The following is an 8797-nucleotide window of genomic DNA, read 5'->3' as shown; positions in this document are numbered from 1 at the left end:
GACTGGACCCGAGGCTTCCGGTACTCAGCCACTTGCCACTGGAGCTTCATGTTCAGGACTAGACTCCGAGGCTTCTGGTACTCAGCCATGTGCCACTGGAGGTGGTTTAGGACTGGACCCCGAGGCTTCCGGTATTCAGCCATGTGCCACTGGAGGTGGTTTAGGACTGGACCCCGAGGCTTCCGGTACTCAGCCATGTGCCACTGGAGCCTCATGTTCAGGACTGGACTCCGAGGCTTCTTGTACTCAGCAACGTGTCACTGGAGCCTCAGGTTTAGGACTGGACCCCGAGGCTTCCGGTACTCAGCAACGTGCCACTGGAGCCTCATGTTCGGGACTGGACCCCAAGGCTTCCAGTACTCCGCAACGTGCCACTGGAACCTCATGTTCAGGACTGGACTTCCAAGGCTTCTGGTACTTAGCAACGTGTCACTGGAGCCTCAGGTTCAGGACTGGACCCTGAGGCTTCCGGTACTCAGCCATGTGCCACTGGAGCTTCATGTTCAGGACTAGACTCCGAGGCTTCTGGTACTCAGCCACGTGCCACTGGAGGTGGTTTAGGACTGGACCCCGAGGCTTCTGGCACTCAGCCATGTGCCACTGGAGCCTCATGTTCAGGACTGGACTCCGAGGCTTCTGGTACTCGGCAACGTGTCACTGGAGCCTCAGGTTTAGGACTGGACCCCGAGTCTTCCGGTGCTCAGCAACGTGCCACTGGAGCCTCATGTTCAGGACTGGACCCCAAGGCTTCCAGTACTCCGCCACGTGCCACTGGAACCTTATGTTCAGGACTGGACTCGGAGGCGTCTGGTACTCAGCCACGTGCTATGGGTGCATTAAAGGGAACCAGAGAGGATGCAATATACATACCTGGGGCTTCCTCCAGCCCCATACGCACGGATCGCTCCCACGCCGCACTCCTCCGCTGCCTGGATCAGCCGCTACCGGGTCCCGTCATTGCCGCAAGTCGGCCGGCGGACGCGGCCAATTCTCCGCATCACAGGGTGCTCTCCCCATACAGATACGCATGTGGCTGTTAACTGCGCAGCTGCATGCGTACATGTATGGAGGGAGCCCCTGTGATGCGGACAATTGGCCGCGTCCGCCGGAAGTGACGGGCCCGGTACCGGCGGATCCAGGAAGCTGAGGATGGCGGCGTGGGAGCGATTCAGGCTTATGGGGCTGGAAGAAGCCCCAGGTATGTATAAAATCTTTTTCTTTTTTCACCCCCCGTTCCTCTCTGGTTCCCTTTAAGTGTGCACACCTCCCCACACACTAATCTAGTGTCCGGTTTTTATTTCACATTCAAGTCAGGTATATTTTTTAAGCAACAAATTCCCATCCTTCCTCTAGTGTTCAAACCCCTTATCAACTACAGTGGTTTGCAAAAGTATTCGGCCCCCTTAAAGTTTTCCACATTTTGTCATATTACTGCCACAAACATGAATCAAGTTTATTGGAATTCCATGTGAAAGACCAATACAAAGTGGTGTACACATTAGAAGTGGAACAAAAATCTTACATGATTCCAAACATTAAAAAAAAATAACTGCAAAGTAGGGTGTGTGTAATTATTCAGCCCCTTGAGTCAATACTTTGTATAACTACCTTTTGCTGCAATTACAGCTGCCAGTCTTTTAGGGTATGTCTCTACCAGCTTTGCACATCTAGAGACTGAAATCCTTGCCCATTCTTCTTTGCAAAACAGCTCCAGCTCAGTCATATTAGATGGACAGAATTTGTGAACAGCAGTTTTCAGATCTTGCCACATATTCTTGATTACATTTAGATCTGGACTTTGACTGGGCCATGCTAACACATGGATATGTATTGTTTTAAACTATTCCGGGGGCTTTATGTTTAGGGTCGTTAAGGTGAACCTCCGCCCCAGTCTCAAGTCTTTTGCAGACTCCAAGAGGTTTTCTTCCAAGATTGCAACGTATTTGGCTCCATCCATCTTCCTATCAACTCTGACCAGCTTCCCTGTCCCTGCTGAAGAGAAGCACATACCAGAGCATGATGCTGTGATGGTGTGTTCAGAGTAATGTGCAGTGTTAGTTTTCCGCTACACATAGCATTTTGCATTTTGGCCAAAAACTCCATTTTGATCTTATCTGACCAGAGCACCTTCTTCCACATGTTTGCTGTGTCCCCCACATGGCTTGTGGCAAACTGCAAATGGGACTTCTTATACTTTTCTGTTAACAATGGCTTTCTTCTTGCCACTCTTCCTTAAAGGCCAACTTTGTGCAGTGCACGACTAATAGCTGTCCTATGGACAGATTCCCCCACTTGAGCTGCAGATCTCTGCAGCTCATCCAGAGTCCCCATGTGCCTCTTGACTGCATTTCTGATCAGCTCTCTCCTTGTTCGTCCTGTGAGTTTAGGTGGACGGCCTTGTCTTGGTAGGTTTACAGTTGTGCCATACTCCTTCCATTTCTGAATGATCGCTTGAACAGTGCTCCGTGGGATGTTCAAGGCTTTGGAAATCTTTTTGTAGCCTAAGCCTGCTTTAAATTTCTCAAAACTTTATCCCTGACCTGCCTGGTGTGTTCTTTGGACTTCATGGTGTTACTGCCCCCAATATTCTCTTAGACAACCTCTGAGGCAGTCACAGAGCAGCTGTATTTGTACTGACATTAGATTGCACACAGGTGCTTTCTATTTAGTCATTAGCAATCATCAGGCAATGTCTACGGGAAACTGACTGCACTCAGACCAAAGGGGGCTGAAAAATTACGCACACCCCACTTGGCAGTTATGTATGTGTAAAAAATGCTTGGAATCCTGTATCATTTCCGTTCCACTTCTCACGTGTATACCACTTTGTATTGGTCTTTCACGTCGAATTCCAATAAAATTGATTCATGTTTGTGACAGTAATATGACAAAATGTGGAAAACTTCAAGGGGGCCGAATACTTTTGCAAACCACTGTATACCCAAAGGGAATACTAGGTAATGCCACAAGGATAGCAATAGAGATGTACGTATGTCCCAAAACACCGCTATACCTCATATTGGAGACATATCCACCTCCACATCACCACTGGAGGTGGGGCACTGAACAGGTTTTCAACCTAAGAAGGCCCCAAACTAAATCCGTATTACGGGCTAGTTAAGAACAACACAGGGACATCAGGAGCCCAGTATCGTGTAATAACATCTATCAATGTGGTAGATGTTCAGAAAAAAAGTATTATACTCACAAGTGTGGGTTGCTATATAAAAAGCAACCACCTTCCACGTGTGTGGAGAAGTACCGTCTCCACTCGGCCTTTTTCGGTCGCTGCTCCTGGAAAAAAGCTTCCCACAGTAACGTAGCGGCGCTGCCCCTAGTTGGAATGCTAGGGTCACAGATATTTACGTACAGGAAGAGGAGGCGCCCATAGGATATATATGTCTGATAATTCTATACGTGCAGTATATATATGGATAGTTAGGTAAGGAGAAGATACTCTTACCTGCTATGAAAATTGAAGACAATTTTATAAAATATAATAATGTATTTGTTTAGCACCTTGACAACGCGTTTCACGATAACAAATCGCTTCCTCAGGTCATGTAAAGTGCTATAAGAAGAACAGAAGATGGCTTTCAGACTAACATATATATAAAAAATAACATAAATATACATAAGATCAGAATTTTTTTTTACACATCTAGATAATAATACAATTTCAATATGCCCCTGTAATAAATATATAATTGATATATGCATGAGATTAACAAATACATATGTATACATAAAAAGGCAAGAATACTAATAAGAAGATTTTAATATATATAAGAGCTTAATATATACATAAAAGGCAAAAATAATAAAAAAGCAGATAATACAACTATAAAAATTATATATGTGTATATATAAATGCCTGCTGTTGCACTAATATAATTGGCCAGTAGAGGGTAGTCTAAATATATAGAACATAATGTGCAGGGAAATCCGTATTAAATCAGACCTGAACTCAGAACTTCCTCTCTGCTCTAAAACATACACAACAGCATAAAAACCTTAAAACACAAAACATTTCTTTGTTACAGCCGATAGAAATCCTAAAATAAATCTTCAGTGTGTCTACTTCCTGATTAATGGAAGCAGACATATTGTTTACAGCCTGTACTTTCAAATGGGCTTACAGTGGCTTGCAAAAGTATTTGGCCCCCTTGAAGTTTTCCACATTTTGTCTCATTACTGCCACAAACCTGAATCAATTTTATTGGAATTTCACGTGACAAACCAATACAAAGTAGTGTGCACGTGAGAAGTTGAACGAAAATCATACGATTCCAAACATTTTTAAAAAATAAATAACTGCAAAGTGGGGTGTGCATAATTATTCAGCCCCCTGAGTCAATACTTTTTAGAACCCCCTTTTGCTGCAATTACAGTTGCCAGTCTTTTAGGGTATGTCTCTACCAGCTTTGCACATCTAGAGACTGAAATCCTTGCACATTCTTCTTTGCAAAACAGCTCCAGCTCAGTCAGATTAGATGACAACGTTTGTGAACAGCAGTTTTCAGATCTTGCCACGGATTCTCGATTGGATTTAGATATGGACTTTGACTCGGCCATTCTAAGTTCTAACACATGTATATTTTTTGTTTTAAACTATTCCAGTGTTCCCCTGGGTTTATGTTTAGGGTAGTTAGCCTGCTAGAAGGTGAACCTCGGCCCCAGTCTCAAGTCTTTTGCAGACTCCAAGAGGTTTTCTTCCAAGATTGCTGCCCTGTATTTGGCTCCATATATCTGCCCATCAACTCTGACCAGCTTCCCTGTCCCTGCTGAAGAGGAGCAACCCCAGAGCATAATGCTGCCACCACCATATTTGACAGTGGGGATGGTGTGTTCAGAGTGATGTGCAGTGTTAGTTTTCCGACACACATAGCATTTTGGCCAAAAAGTTTCATTTTGGTCTCATCTGACCAGAGCACCTTCTTCCACGTGTTTGCTGTGTCCACCACATGGCTTGTGGCAAACTGCAAACGGGACGTCTTATGCTTTTTTTTGTTAACAATGGCTTTCTTCTTGCCACTCTTCCACAAAGGCCAACTTTGTGCAGTGCATGACTAATAGTTGTCCTATGGACAGTTTCCCCCACCTGAGCTGTAGACCTCTGCAGCTCATCCAGAGTCACCATGTGCCTCTTGACTGCATTTCTGATCAGCGCTCTCCTTGTTCGGCCTGTGAGTTTAGGTGGACGGCCTTGTCTTGGTAGGTTTAAAGTTGTGCCATACTCCTTCCATTTCTGAATGATCGCTTGAACAGTGCTCCGTGGGATGTTCAAGGCTTTGGAAATATTTTTGTAACCTAAGCTTGCTTTAAATTTCTCAATAACTTTATCCCTGACCTGTGTGGTGTGTTCTTTGAACTTCATGATGTTGTTGCTCCCAATATTCTTTTAGACAACCTCTGAGGCTGTCACAGAGCAGCTGTATTTGTACTGACATTAGATTGCACACAGGTGCACTCTATTTAGTCAGTAGCACTCATCAGGCAATGTCTATGGGCAACTGACTGCACTCAGACCAAAGGGGGCTGAATAATTACGCACACCCCACTTTGCAGTTATTGATTTGTAAAAAATGTTTGGAATCATGTATGATTTTCGTTCCACTTCTCACCTGTACACCACTTTGTATTGGTCTTTCACGTGTAATTCCAATAAAATTGATTCGTTTGTGGCAGTGATGTGACAAAATGTGGAAAACTTTAAGGGGGCCGAATACTATTGCAAGCCAATGTATCTGCCATCTCTGCCATAGCAGTTAGGTGACACAGGAGAGCTAAAATGACAACTTGTGATTAGACACAGATGAGAATCAGAATCAAATTTATTTCGCCAAGTGCGGCGGTTGCCAAACTTGGAATTGTTTGTGGTACACATCAGCAGTGTGCATAGTGCAAGACAGCATAAACCATAGTAGTGCAATACACATACAAACATTGACATGGACATTGAAACAAAAGTAATGCAATACACGTGCATACATTGACATAGGCAATGAGGGGAAATTAAACAGGCTAAACTCTCTAAATACATACGAGGTGCATTTCTCTATATATTTCTTCAGTCTTGTGCAAGAGTTCAGGTCCACTTTAAGCTGGCAAACAGTAATTCTTTACATGCATGTGGTACAGGCTTTCAGCACCATCTAGTGGCCAAAAAGGTTTTCTGCATCGTATAAATACAGTGGAAGTAGAAAATCAATGAATAAATATTCCAAAACTTACTGGACTATAGCAAAAAATGCTAACACTTCTTAAACACAAATACCATATTCATATAATCAAGGTACAAAGTGTAATAGAGATCATAATATAAGAAAAAGCAATAATATTAAATTATCAGGAGACCATCTCTAAACCAGGAAGTGCCATAGTTCGTTATATAGGGTGAAAAAAAAAGATGTGTCAATAAACTTCAGCTTCACAAATAGGCTCTTCTCTGTTATAAGTATGACATGCCCTTTTTTGTAAGTATGACATGCCCTTTTTTGTAAGTATGACATGCCCTTTTTTTGTAAGTATGACATGCCCTATTTTCCATACAACTGAAAAAAAAAAACCACAACAAAAAAAAACAAGGCACTCTTACAACCTACCTGTGGGACTATTAGGAGGAATACAAAAACCTGTGGCAAAAGCATTTCCCAATCTGGGCTAATTTCTACAAACCATTTTTGGTTGTTGATATTGAAAGGAGCTAAAAATCGTTTCACATTTTTCAATAGGCCAATGTTTATGTGAAATGTTAGAAATGGAGGAGCTTTATTGTGGGTGACAACTTACATTTCATTCTGTCTTTCAGTGTGCAGTCTTATTTTAATTGTAGTATTGCTAGGAAAGCTATTACTTTGAACACCCTTGCAGTAATGTACTGAAGACCAGACTGTACGTAAAAGTAAAAAACAAAGCAAAAAAAATAAATAAATAGTGCATTATATACAAGTAAATCCCAGCAAATATAAGTAGAACAGTAATAATAAGGAAAACCCACAAACCTAAGTAACAAGGAGTAAGCACAATATATATAGTACAAGAATATATATAATGATGCATTACAAAATCTGCAGACAGTGGCCTAGTCTAAGTCATAGCAGTTGTAACGAGCAGTCCACGGGCCCCCAAGCAACATTTTCATGGGGGCCTCTAACCACCCATATTCAGCTTAAATACATCCCAATGGGGGCTGATTTTTCTCCTTCCCACATTGCTGAGTAGTACAGGGAAAAGTGTAATATTTACATGCTCCAGCTGCATCAGGTCTCATCATTTTCTCATTAGCCAGTTACTCTAAGCCGGAGGTGGGAGGGGAGGAGTGAGCCCCTTGACATGGTCAATGGGGCTATTGTTATGCTGGTAGGTTAGAACCAGAAAAATATAACAAAAAGTTATGGACACCCAGGACTGTAAACCAGCCTTCAAACAAGATAATGTCACAAGTCAAACAGGGAGAACACCAGTTTCTAAATGGTGATGGTGGTCATGTCGAAGAGAACTAATGAGCATGTGATCAGTTTGATCAGGTGATAGATATGTAATAATAATAATCTGATAATCGTGCTAAAGCAGGATGTGATCACAGCAAATCAGAGCTTTGCAGATCTATCAGCTGATCAAATAAATCACATGCTTTCCCATGAGTTCTCCTAGACCTGACCATCACCTGCCCCGTTTTCAGGGGTGGGTGGTGACCTCCTGGGGTGTAGCGGCGGGGGGGGGCAAAGCAGCAGAGGGTAGTGCTGGCACGCATAGGCATCTTCTTCCTAAGCATCTGTTGCATTGGTAACAGTGCCCCCTCTGTGATGACGTAATGGCATAGAGGCAGTGGTGGGTCACGGAAGGTGAGTTACCGCTCCCTATGTGTGCCAAGTAGGGATGATCGGAAAGAGCAAATTCTGAATTCCGTCACTATGAAAATTTCGCCGGATTTTTGCGCAATTCTGTGGAATTCTGGATTCCAGCGAAAAAATTAAAATAATCGCAAATGGAACCTTGTTTATGCTATAAGGTAGCCAATAGACCCTATTAACTGTTCCCTTAGTCCTAGTTCTCCTTCCTCCCTCCTCGTCTTCCAGGGAATTGTAGGATTTCAAAAGCCAGCTTACATACCTTGGCCGGGAATTGAACCCAGGTCTAGTGCTTGGTATGCTTGGTAGGTAGCTCTCTTCACCACCACCTCTCTTCACCACTATACCACCACCAACACTACATGCTGAAGCCAGCCTAGTATGTACCATTATGATATATCCAAGAGAAAAATGAGCTTGCTTAGGGATTTGTAGGATGTCAAAAACCAACTCCCATACATTGGCCAGGCCTAGGAATTGAACCCAGGCCTACCGCTCTGTAGGCTGCTATCCTAACCATTATACCACCAACACAACACACTACAATGCTACATGCTGAAGCCAGCCTAGCGTGTGATATATCCAAGAGAAAAATGAGCTTGCTTAGGGAATTGTAAGATTTCAAAAGCCAGCTTACATACATTGGCCGGGAAACGAACCCAGGTCTATTGCTCGGTAGGCTGCTATCCTAACCATTATACCACCAACACTACATGCTGAAACTTGGAGCAGACTTACTTCCTCCCTCCAAAAGACACACATACATCCACATAAAATCATTCAACAGCAACTGCATGCACAGTCTTTGTGGTACACAATCTCTGTGGCACAATTGGTTAGCGCGTTTGGCTGTTAACTGCAAGGTTGGTGGTTCAAGCCCACCCAGGCATGGCCTTGCCTTTTGTGTTCAACAGTTGTCCGAAGAGAACCCTACATAGCCATGT

Source organism: Hyperolius riggenbachi, chromosome 4, assembly GCF_040937935.1.
Source record: "Hyperolius riggenbachi isolate aHypRig1 chromosome 4, aHypRig1.pri, whole genome shotgun sequence".
NCBI lineage: Eukaryota > Metazoa > Chordata > Amphibia > Anura > Hyperoliidae > Hyperolius > Hyperolius riggenbachi.
The sequence above is the reverse complement of the archived record's forward strand: the minus strand, read 5'-3'. Positions refer to the sequence as shown.